The sequence below is a fragment of the Dipodomys merriami genome, unplaced genomic scaffold (genome assembly GCF_024711535.1).
Source record: "Dipodomys merriami isolate MVZ:Mamm:240054 unplaced genomic scaffold, mDipMer1.0.p SCAF_36, whole genome shotgun sequence".
NCBI lineage: Eukaryota > Metazoa > Chordata > Mammalia > Rodentia > Heteromyidae > Dipodomys > Dipodomys merriami.
The window spans coordinates 2,577,744-2,592,897 of NW_027205159.1; the positions used below are offsets into that span (position 1 = coordinate 2,577,744).

General features: G+C 40.6%; 1 long non-coding RNA gene across 1 annotated transcript; it reads left to right on the forward strand.

Annotated features, from left to right (window-relative positions):
• The first annotated feature begins 2,570 nt into the window (after window positions 1-2,570).
• Window positions 2,571-5,096, forward strand: LOC138804169 (uncharacterized). The gene is made up of 3 exons (XR_011365192.1): window positions 2,571-2,653; window positions 3,669-3,812; window positions 5,016-5,096. It is a non-coding gene; the product is annotated as an uncharacterized lncRNA (long non-coding RNA).
• Window positions 5,097-15,154: the final 10,058 nt, after the last annotated feature.

Sequence of the window (15,154 nt, forward strand, 5' to 3'; positions counted from 1 at the left end):
AGAAGAATCAAAGTGAAGGAACAGAACTATCCTGGAAAATGTAATTCAGGTCTGCTTTTCTGAAATAGACATCTAGATCTATTCATGATGGAGTGCTGTGTATACCCTTATACTGGTGTGATCATCACAGGTTAGTTCTAGCAAAACGTACTGGATTTCAGGGGGGAAAGAGCCTGTACTTTCTGTCTAAGAGACATAAAATTAAGTTATCATCAGACCCTTTCACACCAAAGCTTTACCCTAGGGTGGGGCAGAGAGAGCATATGAGATTTCTTGACAGTTTCTAAGAATTTTGATATCCCTATGTCTCCTGACTCCCAGGCTCCTGATCACACTTTCATTGCTTTATGACTTACCTGTTAACAAATGATGGCCTGTGACCAGCACAGTCCCTTATGATTTGAATTTTGCTGATTGAACATTATGCATATTCTCAGTCCTCTGTATTTCCTACCACTTGGCAGCTGGTTCCACAACTGGATTAGAATCCAGTTCAATTTCTTTGGTGACATTCTAGGCCATGTTTGGCCAAGACAGACACATGGTTTCTGGTTTTCTCTCTTTTAGATCTTATCATCTGTAGATGTTTAATTACTACTATTCTTGGTGAGTTGTAAAGGGGAAAGGGCTCATGAATGAAGAGGGGAGAATGCAGTCAAGAATTCAGTGTATATCCTACAAAATGTAGAAGAGTGAGGGAAGGGACGGGTAGTGGAGGTACTGGTGAGAATATTGAAAAGGGTGAAATTGATCAAGGTACATTGTATTCATAAGCTGTTTTATTAAATGGCAACTTCTTTGTACATAGAGATAATAAAATAAATTAATATAATATTTCAGTTCAAGAATTTCTTGTTCATTGTACTATTCAAGGATCTGGAGAGAGAGGGAGAGAGGGAGAGACAGAGAGACAGAGACAGAGAGGACTCTCAAAGAACCTGTAGTCCGATATGACCAAGGCAGCAGCAGAAAACATGCCTGACTTGGAAGGAAGAGGAATAGTTCCTTCTTTCTGATTTTCAGTTCCAGTTAGGCCCCTGGCAGTTAGCATTGTGTGTGCCTATGCTGATGGTGGATCTTCTCCACCAAGTTTGCTGACCCACATAGTAGTTTTGTCTGGAAACACCTATAGCAAGACCCCAAAATATGTGTGACTAATTTGACAGGAACCTCCAATTCTGGAAGATTGATAATTTCAAAACTACCCATCATGGGTATTCGCTGTGTTATGTGCTCTCCAAGAACACTGGAGGCACAACCACAGACAAGAAAGAAAGAAAAGAATTGTCTCAGCAATGCAAATTTTACTTCTGCAGAGGGTGTACCATCAGCCAAATATCTGGCAAACAAGCATATGAGTAAGCCCTGCCCCTCTGCTCAGATTGGTTGAGCTCAGGTTCACAATCTGCTCGCGATTGGCTAGTTTGAATAGGATAAGATGTATTTACATAAGGTGACCGTTTAAATGACTTTGAAAAAAAAAAACAGTACACAAGTAATCTCAAAATATACAGTACACAAATAATCTCAAAATATACCCTATTATACATATAGTTTTTGAACAATCTAAGCTGTGTCTTCTGAGATGTGTCTTAATTCAATCTTGGAAAAAAATCAGTTAAGACAAAAACTTTACATTTCAAACATCCTTCCTTATCCCAAAGAAGTTCCTCTTTCACTTTCAGGCCAAAGCAGGAACTTTTAAGAAATGCACTTTGACAGTTTTTCTCACATCAGACACAGTACATGCCCTCCACTATTTGGGTCCCTAGATGTCAGATTCCTATGGGAAGGGTAGGGAAAGCTCTTGAATTCTTCCCAATTACTTACTAATTTTCAAGATAATGACTTGATTCCTTGTGCTCTGAATGTGAGAAAGCTCTTTATGAGCTTTTCAGTTCAAGTGTACTTGTTGGGTTTTAATAAGTACATTTAACTACATTTACATGTTAAATGTACTTTATACTGTCTCATCTTTCTCTTTTGGATCTTCCTCAAGTTGGCTTCTGAGTCCTGTAGACATGATTCTGGTAGTTTCTGAGAGCTTCCTTTTTGGTATTCCGAAATGAAGACTTTCTATCCCAGAGCTGGAGTCATTTCCAATAAGCTCTGGATTTGTACATTGTTTTCAAATAATAAATGGTAAGTACAGGCTATTATTTAGTTTCTAGATGCATAGCTAATGGATTGTCTTTTTCTCTTTTCAGCAATACTAAAGAAAAAATATATATACCAAGAATACATCTGTACATTTTATAATTGGATTCTGATACTCCCATTTTATTTGAGACTGGGAGTTTCCCTTAAGCTTGCGTCAATCATATTGGAATTTCCTTCTTCCCATATGGAGAATCATGGCTGTAACTTTGAAGTAGGAATGCATATTTGGGTGAGAAAGCTGAAGTCATTGTTAGGTCTGTCCAGGAAGGAGAACAGCTTCCTCTGCCCTCCTTCATGAAGGACAGATCCTAACCAGAAATCACTTGCCTGTCAATCACCCAACTGTGAGTCAGCATAGAACCCTAGGCTCTGAGGTCACTTCCTTATCCACTCCAGTTACACCTCCTATGGACAGTTAGAGGTCCCCAGGCTCCGTGGTCGCTTCCACTTCCGGTGAAGAGGTCTCCCTTCAGCAACCATTACAATAATAAAGGCAGGATTACCTTCAGGGTTGGGATAGTGGTAGATGACAGAGTGGAGAGGCTGAACTTAGGGGGGTCCCACAGATACTGTCAGGATATCTGGTGTTTGTCTCATGACAATGAATTAAGCCACATTTCAGTTAGTTTTTTTTTTTTTTTTTTGTCGGTCGTGGGGCTTGAACTCTGGGCCTGGGCGCTGTCCCTCAGCTCTTCAGCTCAAGGTGAGCGCTCTACCACTTGAGCTACAGCGCCACTTCCGGTTTTCTGGTGGTTTTATTGGAGATAGGAGTCTCACGGTCTTTCCTGCCCGGGCTGGCTTTGAACCGCAATCCTCAGATCTCAGCCTCCTGAGTAGCTAGGATTACAGGCGTGAGCCACCAGCTCCCGGCTTCAGTTAGTTTGTTTTATGTGTGTGTATGTGTGTGTGTGCCAGTACTAGGACTTGAACTTAGGACTGGGTGCTGTCCTTTCATTTTTTTACTCAACCCACACAGATCCACTTCTGTTTTTTTGGTGGTTACTTGGAGACAAGGGTCTCTCTCACAGATGTTTCTGCCCATAGTGACAAAAAAAGCTGGGAGTAGAACTGTGGTTCGAATGGTAGAGCACTATCATTGAGTGAAAAAGCTCTAAATTCAAGCTCTAGCACTGGCACAAAAGACAGAGGGGAAAGGAGTGAAAAAGAAACAATGTAGCAGTAAAAGGGTACAACATTTCAGGTAAGCAAAGTGACGTGTGTGTGTGTGTGTGTGTGTGTGTGTGTGTGAGAAAAGCCAAACCAATTGAGGAATATAAGCGTTCATTATCCAGTTGGGCAGGATTTATGATTTTATCAACCTTGTAATAAAACTTTGTAATTAACAGGAAGATAACCTATTCAGCAACTCTAGGTTTTTTTTTTCAACTTGAGAATTTTCTAGATGAATGATCATCTTATTTGAAAATAAGGACAGTTTTTTTTTTTATTTCTTCCTTTGAAAACTCTATGTATGTAAGCCCTATATTTCTGATTTTTGCCTTGGTTAGAACTTACAACAGTCTGTCAAATACAACTCATAGAAACAGACATCCTTGAGGATGATCCAGGTTTTTCCTACACCAAAGATCCCCTAAAGCCTGGAATCTACCTATGGACAAGATCACTAACATGGATCATCTTTGCAGAAATAGGTAACTTCAAATATTGCCTGTCTTGATTTTGGTTTCAGACCGAAGTAGAAAAAAATCCTTACTTTTCACTTTGATGATATTCCTATCTTTAAAGATTCATAAGCCAGCTGAGTTTTTTTCAAGCAGATGTATGCTGGTATGATATGGGCTTAAGACTGAACTTTCGCTTTCTGAGAAATAAGCTAATATCAGATATTGTAGCTGGTTAATTGTAATGATAAGAATCCTATAGCCTTCACACAGTAGAGAACTGAATCAGTCTATGAGCTGGACTACAAACTCTTCAAAACAAATTGCTAACATGAGAAATGGAGGAATAAATGTTCTGTCATTCTGATTTCATTTTCCAAGAATGATTGCTTCCTCTGCACTGGGAGCATGTATGCATGCTCCAATGCATTCTGGGAAGCTCACTCCTAGGGTGTCATAATGGGGAATAAAAACACAAATCTTGTGGAAGATGACACTGAAGTGTGGGCTAAATGGCATTACAGTGTGGTCCTAGGATGAAAAATAAGCCTGTGACATCTGACTAATGGTGAGATGTACCATTGTGAGAATTATTCATGGTGGGCTGTAAAATGTGAAGGCTAGGATGCCTACAGAGCTGAGCAGCCAGCAGTTCTTGAGAGTTGTTTGCATACTGCTTCTATAAATGACAAATCTGAATCATAAAAGCTTCTTGAAACTTCCCCTTCTCCATGGTTGCTTAGATGAGTACACAAATGACATTTCTGGTGGCCAGGTGATTGCACTCAGCCACATAGATGACAAAAGCTGGGATGGAACTGGATCATGGCTCAAACTACGAAGACATCTCCCTTTACTTCAGGAAAAGCTTCTGCTATTTATCTACTTTTTGACCTAGACTCATTTTTGTGGGTTTTTTTTTCCACAACCAGTTTAAAAACATCTGTTTATATCCTGAGGTTGATCACAAGAGCCTATGACTGGCTAGAGACAGAAAACTGAAGATCTCAAAAGTGGGTTGCAAATGAGCTATTGAACAGATAGATTCCCAAGTTCTTCTTAAATTGAAAGATTAATTGTGGTCTCTGACCCACTGGCAGAGATTCCTGTTGTGGCAGAATTTCTTAAGAAGACATGGTTACAGAGCAGATTACTATGCACTGCTCCCAGGAATGCTGGCAAAGAAACTGGAATAAGGCTCAAGAATCTGTATCTTTTTCATTCATTCTCCAGGTGTTTTAGAATGGCCTACAGATCTTCTTTCAAAGGACGTGGTTGTTTGTAGGAAGAGGCCTGGGAACTGTGGGAAGACCCTTGAAATAATATTTTAAAACTTGGACATCCAGAGAAGTCTGTGCATTTTTCAGATACAAGGACCTGTGTAGGTTTGCTTATATACTCAGAGGTCTACGGGCCCCTGGTTGGGATACTGTTTGAATGTGTCCCAAAGAGCTCATGTTTGGAAACTGGGTTCCTGGTGTGGTCATGTTGGGAGGTGGTGGAACTTTTAAGAGGTGGAGCTTAAGGGATGTAGTTAGGTCACTGGGGGCAATGATCTTGGAAGTGGTTAACATAGTTTTCTTCTCATGGGACCCCAGTTAATTCCTGTTAAGGGGAGTTATTATAAAAGAATAAGAGCTAAGCACCAATGGTGCATACCTGTAATCCTAGCTACTCAGGAGGCGAGATCTGAGGATGGCAGTTCAAAGCCAGCCCAGGTATAAAAGTCCATGAAAGTTTTATCTCCAATTAATCACTGCCCCCTCAAAAAGAGCTGGAAAGGGAGCTGTGGCTCAAGTGGTAGAGCACCAGCCTTGAGTGAAAGATCTAAGGGACAGTGCCCACATCCTGAGTTCAAGTCCCAGCACTGGTACACACACACACACACACACACACACACACACACACACACACACATACACACACACACACACACACAAATTAAGATTGTCTCCTCCTCTGGCTTCTTGTCTTGCAATGGGAAGCCTTCCTGCTTCAAATTCTCCCACCAATGCAATTCCATCCACTGAGGGCTGCCAGTGCCATGACCTTGCCACTCCAGAACTGTGAGCTAACTGAACTGCTCACCCACACTCAAGCATTTTGTTACAGCAACATAAAATGGACTAACCAATATAAACCCCAGTAGCAGCTTCTTGTAAAATGAAACTAATGAGCAGTTTCAACTTCTACAGGGAGAGTTTAGAGTTTAACTTCTCTGCATTTCCAGTATCAGATTGTTTCCTGAAATACATTTAGGGCCCCCCAGAGGTGTGTTTCTGGCACTGTGTCAATTCCGGACAGAAAGAATGGCTATGTTTGTGCTACTTGGTCTTTACTATTGAAGTAGTGATTCCAAGGGAAAAGTCTGTCTCAGATCAGGGTGGAGTCTTTCTGCTTTGTTGGGGTAAGATGCTCTGACAACTGGAGCAACAGGTATTATTGCACACCTTTGTGCTGTACTTTGGGCCCCAGCCTTTGATGGAGGAGTTACAACTCTTACACTGCTGAAATGGCTCCAGCTGTCCCTCACTTTTCTCTCTGTCATTGCAGTAAGCTCCAATTGGCCACAGAGGTGAGGCCTGACTGAAGTAGGCCTACTTCAAAAAACCCTTTTTAATATGGAAAAGGAAAATAAAATAAAAAGAGAATTGAGCAAATGATATATGTAGGGTGTGGGATCATAGTGCCTCTTCTTAGTAAAATATGATTCTTAAAATTTAAAAACTTGATAATCCACTCATTCATGCATTCATTAATTTATTTGGCAGGTGGTGAGTGTTGAATCACTTCAAATTCGTATGGAGTGATCATCCAGATAGGAACAAAGGTACCAGTATTTTAAACAGGGACACTTGAATTTAGGTGATTGGTGACAGAAGTCACCAATAGGGTGGCTAAAATTAAAACATTAGCCATACCAACTGTTAGCAAGGATATGGAGCAACTGCACACTGCTGGAAGAAATTTTAAATGATATTTCTTTGGAGAATTGGTTTTTTAAAAATTTTAGATATATAGATACCATATGGTCCAGATACTCTAAACTTAGGCTTTTACTCAAGAGTAATAAAAGCAGATATCCATACAAAGGCTTATTACCAAAGCCCATGAAATCTTTATTTATAACATCTCAATACCAGAAAGCCAATTCTCATCAAGAAATGAATGGAAAAAAATCCCTAATATATACAATGGAATGCTATTCAGTAATGAACTGGATAGTGGTGGTTCCTATCTATAATTCTAGCTACTCAGGAGGCTGAGATCTGAGGATCACAGTTCAAATCCAGCCTGTGCAGGAAAGTCTATGAGACTCTTATCTCCAATTAACCACCAAAAAGCCAGAAGTGGAGGTATGCTAAAGCTCCAGCCTTGTCCTGATCCTAAGTTCAAGCTCCAGTATCAGCATATGATGCATGCTGCTATAATAAATGAATGCATGGTTGAATATGCAGAATGGAATAATTTTTTTAATTGTGAAAATACTGTACAGAGGGGTTACAATTACATGGGCAAGATAATGAGTACATTTCTTATCAGGCATTGTAGCCTCCTCCTTTGTTTCCCCTTCCCATCCCTTCCCATCCTCCCTCCACCTCCCCCCCACTCAATCCTCCCCACCCCCCCCACCAAAGTTGTAAAGTCATTTTCAACATAACGACTTGTACATCTCATTGTTGCAATGGGTCCACTTGTATTCCTATTTAAACGATTTGTTTTTCCCCTTCGCCTCCACAAATTATACCGACATCAAATACAGTGAAAGCAGGGGTTATACTGTGGGGGAGGGACATACAAAGCAATGAAGAAATAATCTTATAAATGTGTTAGAAACATCGCATGAAAGAAAAAAACATTTGAATACATATCTTAGGGTCCATTTCCCTAACATCACCTTATCTGACCTTTTCTGCTTGACTCAGACATATACTAGATATTGCAAATAAGGGAAACCATGGGACCTATGTTTCTTTGGGCCTGGCTTACTTCATTTAATATAATTTTACAGAATGGAATAATTTTTTAAAATTCAAGAAGGATAAACTATTGGATTCCATTTGTATTATATTCTAAAAAATGTCTTTTGCAATGACAGAAATCAAATAAGCATAAGCAGTCAGAGCAGGGAAGGCAAAGATTACAAAAAAAAACACAGGAAACTTTGGGAGGAGAATAGATATGATGATCTTGAAGTTCAGTTAATGACACCCTGGCATACTGTTTTAAATTGAAGGTCCATGGAGATCAGCAGGTGGTATTATTTGCCAAAGGCCATGCTCACCAAAGAGAAAGACAATTGCCTTCAGTCCCCGAAACTCTGAAGTTTCATTAACTGAAACCCATACTTCATGGAAGGAAGCTTAAAGAATAGAATCACACATGTGTTGTGGGGGGAAGACCACCAGGAGAGACCACACAGACACATAGAAAGTCTTCATTACCGGCTGGGGCTACACTGGACAGGCGGGTGCCCAAAAGTGCAGTTCCAAGTCTGGCCTCATGGCCTCTTTTAAAGCAGAAAACCCACCTTCTTGTTTGCTCAGGGGTGGAAAGTCCCTAACGGTTTTTTCCTGCAGGTATAAGCCAAGCATGAAGTGACAGAAGTGTAATAGATGATGCTGTAAGCAGGCATTAAGGGAGGGCAGCATGACCCCTTTCTGTGATTGTGATTCTCTCTATGATCATTACCTAGAAACAGAAATGGAATAGTGGCTACATATATCTTTAAATGTCAAACTATAGGGGAACTAGTCTCATGGGTGGGAGTGCAGTCCTTTCCATAAGATGGAGTCACAAAAGCAAAGTGGAATTACAGAGGCTAAGAGTAAGCTCTAAGACAGGGAAGTTTATTAAGCCCTATCACAGTGTGTAGCCATTGTCACCAGCTGTTGTCTGTCTTCTGGGCCCACTGTTCTTTAAGTGACTCCTTGACAAATTATGTCAGTCCTCTTGACCCATTCATTCCTCCTAACAATCCTTTACTACCCCCTTCAAATTGCTTGCATTATGCCCATCAACCTCTCCCCGGTGAAGCAGGGTATGTGAGCATGTGGACCGCACTGAGGTACTGGTGATCACTTTCCTGCAGTCTCCCCCCAGCACCACTGATAGGTTTGTGTGCCCCTTTGCCCCTGTTGGTCTGTCCACTGCCAGTTCATTTCAGTACAACTTCAGAGCATGTAGGAAATTTCCCCTGATATAAATGTATACCATGGATTGTATCTCCAGATGTGATTCAACAAAGGAGACTGGAATTTCAGTCTAGTGACGAGGAACATTGCCCAGGCATCAGCAACTGCAGCATGCCTCACTTACCACTAGGGTTGGAGGAACAGAAGGCAGAACATGGTGGAACCCATGTTTGCTTAGCTGCTAAGGCTAATGGGATCCTTCCTAACACTGCCCTTTCGATGATCACCTCTGTCCCTCCTCAACAAGCTGGAAGCACACATCCTTCTTATTCTGCAGGGCTTGAAGTTCTACAGAGGCCTTTCTTTTCCTTTTAGAGGCATCTCCAAGCCAGACAAGAAGGGATGTAAACAAGGAACAAAACAAACAAACAAAACAAACCTGGCTACATCCTTCCTTTTGACTTCTAACTTTGTTCCAGCTTTCTCTTTCACTAACTAGAAGCCAACTAGTTTTACTAAAAGGGTATTTGTTTTGTTGATATCCAATTCTGTATGATAAGTATGGGGTAAGAAAGGATGTCTACGGTTGAAAGTTGATGCTTGAAGGTTGATGGACAAGTAACTCATAACTATTATTATTATTATTATATATTATTCTTTTCCTCTTATTCCCATTTTTTGGTGGTACTAGAGTTGAACTTAGGGCTTAGTGCTTGCTAGGCAGGCAGTCTATTGTTTGCCATGTCTCTAGCTCTTTTTGCTTTTTTTTTTTTTTTGCATAAGGTTTTTGTAAGGTCCACCCTGGGAAGGTGGAACAGACTCCTCCCTCTTCTTGGTTAATCTCTGCCCAGAACCTTCGTCACCTAGGTAACTGGCTCACCTGGAGGCAGTGACCTTCCCCCTCCCTGAGGTCACACCTGCTTCAAGTGTGGCCACACCTTCTCCTGCCCCTGGCCTTGATGAGTCCTGGCGTAGGTGTGGTTCAACCCTTCTTTGTCCTAGCTGCATGGACTTCCAACTTGACCGGAGGTGGGCTTTCAACTTGACCAGGGGCAGCCTTCAGCTCAGAAATAAACCTTTCCCCTGCCTGAATACCACTGCTCTATCTTTTCTTGGCTGCTGATTTAATTTACCTAACAGTTTTACTTTTTTTGCCCTGAGTCTGCCTGAACTGCATTTTCCTCTTTACACTTCTCACATAGCTGGGGTGACAGAGGTATACCACTACATCCCACTTTTTATTCATTAAAATGAACTTTCAAGAACCATTTTGCTTGAGCTGGTCTCAAACTCCCATCCTCCTGATTTCAACCTCCCAAGTAGCTAGAATTACAGGTGTGATCTACTGAGCCCTACCTTTATTCGAGACCATTCTTGACAAAAGAAATAGAATATAAACAGGTAAAAGTATGTAGCTCTCAATTTCCTGGATCTTGTCTGTCAGCACATCTAGTCACATAGCTCTTCTGTCTTCTGTCACTACATAGCCCAAAATAAAAGTAGAGGTAAAGGCCAAGAAAGCATACAAGATACAGGCTTAGAAGTGGACAGAAATGAAAGTCTATTTCAGGTGGCTGGACAGTATTAGCCAATAGGGGAGGTTGGTCTTTTCTACCACAACTTTTGGGATTTGACAGCTAGGGTTTGAAATAAGCCTCTCTAAGAATACCAGCTATACAGATAGAATATGCTACCCCAAATACACAACTTCAGGAGATCAGCATATGCTACTCCAAATTATGACTCTTTTTTGTAGGGATTATTTTGAGCTAATTATTTTGGGAAACAGCAGGAAGAGGAGAAGCACTGGAAACAGGTAGAAGTTGTCTGTAAGAGAAATTCAGATCTATAAGTGAAATCTCTACTGAAAGGGTATTTCTCTACCTGAAGCTGGACGAAGAGGTGGAAGCTGATCTTGAATCACTTAGAAACTGTTATCATTGGGGAAGAGAGTGATAACTCTGCCAAACTGTTGGGGTGGGGGAGCCAAAACTAATTCCATTTTTAATATACCCGCAGTTTCCCCCACTCTCCTGCCCTGAGAATCAAAATATTGCTTTCTCACAAGCCCCCCAGTTCAGGAAATAAGCTGTTTGTTGAGACCCCAGGAAATGTGGAAACTGTTCGGAAAGCCCTTGTGATTGTTGTGATCAGGTTGTGAGATGTGTAGCCTTGTTTGGTTATCAATAGTCCAGACAGGATCTCAATAGCCCAAACAGGAGCTGAGCCCTGTTTGGTTATGAATAATAAAACAGCCCAGCCACCTTTGCCCTTCCAGGAAGGAGCAGCCTTATCTCTGTCCCCACAAGTGAGAATATCCACCTGCTTTGTGTGGGGGACCCCCAAATTCACATGCCAATTCAAACCAGAATGATAGGTTCATTCAAACAGATACAATGAGACGGACTGTAACCTCATTGGCCACTGACATAAATATGCAATCTTTGTGTAAGTGCTACAATCCCATTGGCCACCTGCGTGTGGCCAGGCTTGACCACATGGATTTTGCCTTTAAAAACCCTACCTTGTGGGCTGTTTGGGGTCTCAGTTTCAGCTCCCGAGTCTGTGCTGCATCCATGGCCAGTCAGCTATCCACTTCCCCAATAAAGTAATCTTTTTACATGAGGCTGTCTCTGAGTGGTGGACTCTCCCCCATAACAAAACAACCCTTTATGACTTCAGTTTTCCTGCCCTCTCTGCATAGCCAAGCCTTCCCATTCCCTTCTCTCTTTAGTTAGCTGATGATGGTATTTCCATCGTCTCTTTGGAGGTAGCAATGTGTGTCAAAACATTGCTAAAACAAAATTCCTGAGATGAGGTAGTTAATTAATGGTAGAAATTTATTTGTTACAGTTCTGGAAACTGGAAGTCTAAGACTGATAAGCTGTTGTGAGAGTCTGAAAATCCAAGCTGTGAGACCCTGAAAGGATTGGGAGTTTGGAATGCCTTCTCCCAATACACTCTTAGAATGCTGGGAGTTTTCCTAGAAAGGTCAAAACAGTTCTGGCTTAACAAAAACTCAGATTCCACCCTAAACTATGTGGAGCCTAAGAATAGACTTAGGTCTATGCAAATTGTAGGCTGTTTACTGTTTAGCTCTCCTTCCCAGAATAAGAAGGTCACCTACTACTTGTATACAAAATATTGTCATGTGTTGAAGTTTATACCTTACACAAGACCAATAAAAACCTTGGTTAATGAAACCTTGGAATGTGTTGTGGCGGAAGGATACAGATGGCCCCTGTATCCCAAACCTCAGTTGTACAATAAGTTGCAACAAGTTGGCATCGACCAGTGAGGGATGGTGAGGTCTGCTCTCAACTTCTAACATGGTGCCTTTTGCTGCTTCCTCTGGAGAGATAAGTGTTGTGTATCACATGGATGGAAGGACAAGAGAAAGCTTCCCATAAGCCTAGGCCTTTTACTGAGGATGCTAATTTCATTTATGACGATAGAGTCTTCATCATCTAATTCCCAACAACAGCTCACCTCTCTTAGTACTGTGGTGATATGATTTGTTTCAACCTGAGTTAAATTTCAACATATATCCATCATTCAAATAGCTCCATAGTCTTAAACTTCCACTTGATTTTTCCTGTTAATTTTTCTTTAGCGGAGTCTCAACTAAGAGGAAATGAAACCACCGTTTTCTCTCAATTTATTTTGGACCAAAGGGTTCTTGAAGAACATAATGTCCTTCTGAGAACCTTAGGAAGTTGTACTTTGAACAGAGAAACTATCATTGATTTAGAAATTATATTTTTATACCCTACAAAGTTCAGTTCCTTGAAAGCCTGCTGAGTTTTATCCTAATAACCACTTAAAAAGTGGAAGCTAATTTAGTGTGGGAAGGTGGAGGCATTTTTAGTGTAGTTCTCTGGCATACACTTGTTTTAAAGGATCTGGGATATCTACAGGGTGAGTTCCTCCATTTAAAAGTTATATTCAATTAGCTTGGCACTCGCAATTTAACCGTTATAACCCTTGCAAGAATGTCTCATGAATGAAACAGTGAAAAAAATGAATGAAATGATAAATCTACAAGTAACACACTGGATGGTAAAATATCACATCTTAAAAACAAGTAATAGTCCTTAAAAACAACTCTCACTCAAAATTGATCTTTAAAATGTGTTTATTTTGTTGAGTTTATTTTGTGTTTATTAAAATGTGTTTATTTTGCAGTGGCTAAAGCCTATAATCCTAGCTACTCAGGAGGCTGAGATCTGAGGATCATGGTTCAAAGCAAGACAGATCAGAAAAAGTTCATGAGACTCTTATCTCCAATTAACCATCAATAAGCTGGAAGTGGAGCTGTGGCTTAAGTGGCAGAGCACTAGACTTTAGTGAAAAAGCTAAGGGACAGAGCCCAGGCCTCAAGTTCAATCCCCATATTGACTCACAGGTCTGTATGTGCACACACACACACAAAATCATTTGTTTGAAAATTATATAATAGGGCTAGAATGTAGTTCAGTGGCAAAGCACTTGCCTAGCAAGTGTAACATCCTGAGTTTGATACCCAGAACCAAAAAAAAAAAAAAAAAACAAAAGACAATTAAAAATTATATCCTTGGGGCTGGGAAGGTGGCTCAGTGGTAGAGTGCTTGCCTTGCATGCCTGAGGACCTGGGTTTGATTCCTCAGCACCATATAAGCAAAAAGAAAAAAGCCGGAAGTGGCACTGTGGCTCAAGTGGTAGGGTGCTAGCCTTGAGCTGAAGAGCTGAGGGACAGTGCCCAGGCCCAGAGTTCAGGCCCCACGACCGGACCCCCCCCCAAAAAAAAATTATATCCTGAACAACAGGAACCAGGAAACAAGGACACATGCACCTCCATGTTCATTGCAGCTCTGTTTACAATAACCAGGATATGGAAACAACCCAGATGCCCCACTACAGATGAATGGATCCAAAAATTGTAGTATCTATATACAATGGAATATTATGCAACCATTAAAAAGAACAAAATAATGGCACTCTCAGGGAAATGGTTGAAACTAGAAAAAATCATGTTGAGTGAGGTAAGCCAAGAGCAAAGAGACAAATGGCACATGGTCTCCCTAATAAGTGGATGTTAAATCCAACATGTAAGGAGATATGACAAAGTAAACAAGACTAGAGAAATAAAGGACCCCCACTCATCTGGTCGTATCATTACTAAATAACCACATACTGCTGACCATATATATAGTATATATGTGCACATCTGAGGGAAACTAGGAGGAAGACACAGAAGCAGAGGGAAACAAGAGAAAACATACAAAAGCAGGACCCATCAGCTGTGCTGGTCATTGATCAAAATGAACTAAGAAACTCAATGGCAGCAATGGGAGGGAGAGAATGAGTGGGAAAGAGGGAACAGCTGACACTAAGCAAAAGGAAAGAAATGTACATATCACCCGATGTGGAAGAAATAGCTGTATAGTCAAAGCTCATAGAACTCATAAACCTTTTAGACCACAATAAAAACAATTAGCACCATGAAGATTAGAATGTGTTTGTGACTTTAACTAAGTATCACTATTTCACAATACTGTGAAATTTGTGAAATTTATGTAATCACTTAATCACAATAAAAAAGAAAAAATTATATAATCATTAAGTAAATTGACTGTTAAGAATTAAACTCCATTTCATTTATTTATTTGGAGGGGGTTGCTACTGGGGTTTGAACTCCAGGACCTCATTGTTGCTAGGCAGGTGCTCTGCTCCTTGAGTAACTCTACCAGTGCAATAATATGTTTTAGAAAAAACTCTCCCCACAAATAATATGTTTGAGGCCTACTGTAAACATTCAGTTTATATACATTATCCACCTCCTAATCTCCAAAAGGGCAAAAGTTAAAGGTGTAAATAATGAGAAGCATCCTAAAGATATTTGTTTGTTTGTTTGTTTAGTGCTGATACTGGAGCTTGAACTCAGGGCTTGATGTTCTTGCTCACAGCTGGTGATGGACTATTTGAGCCATGCCTACAGGCTGGATTTACCAATTCTTCTAGAAATGAAGTCTTCCAGACTTTTCTGCCCGGGCTACCTTGAAAACTATATCAAGAGGTCCCAACCTCTGAGTAGCTAGGATTACAAATGTGATATAAGATATTTATCTTAGTTTTCATTATTTCTCCTATTTATCCCACATCAACTCTCTTTTAAGAAAAAAAAGTCAACCTAAATCCCATGTATCTACATGTATGACTGAGCTTAGATACTCTTCTGTTTGAATTTTTTTAATTCTT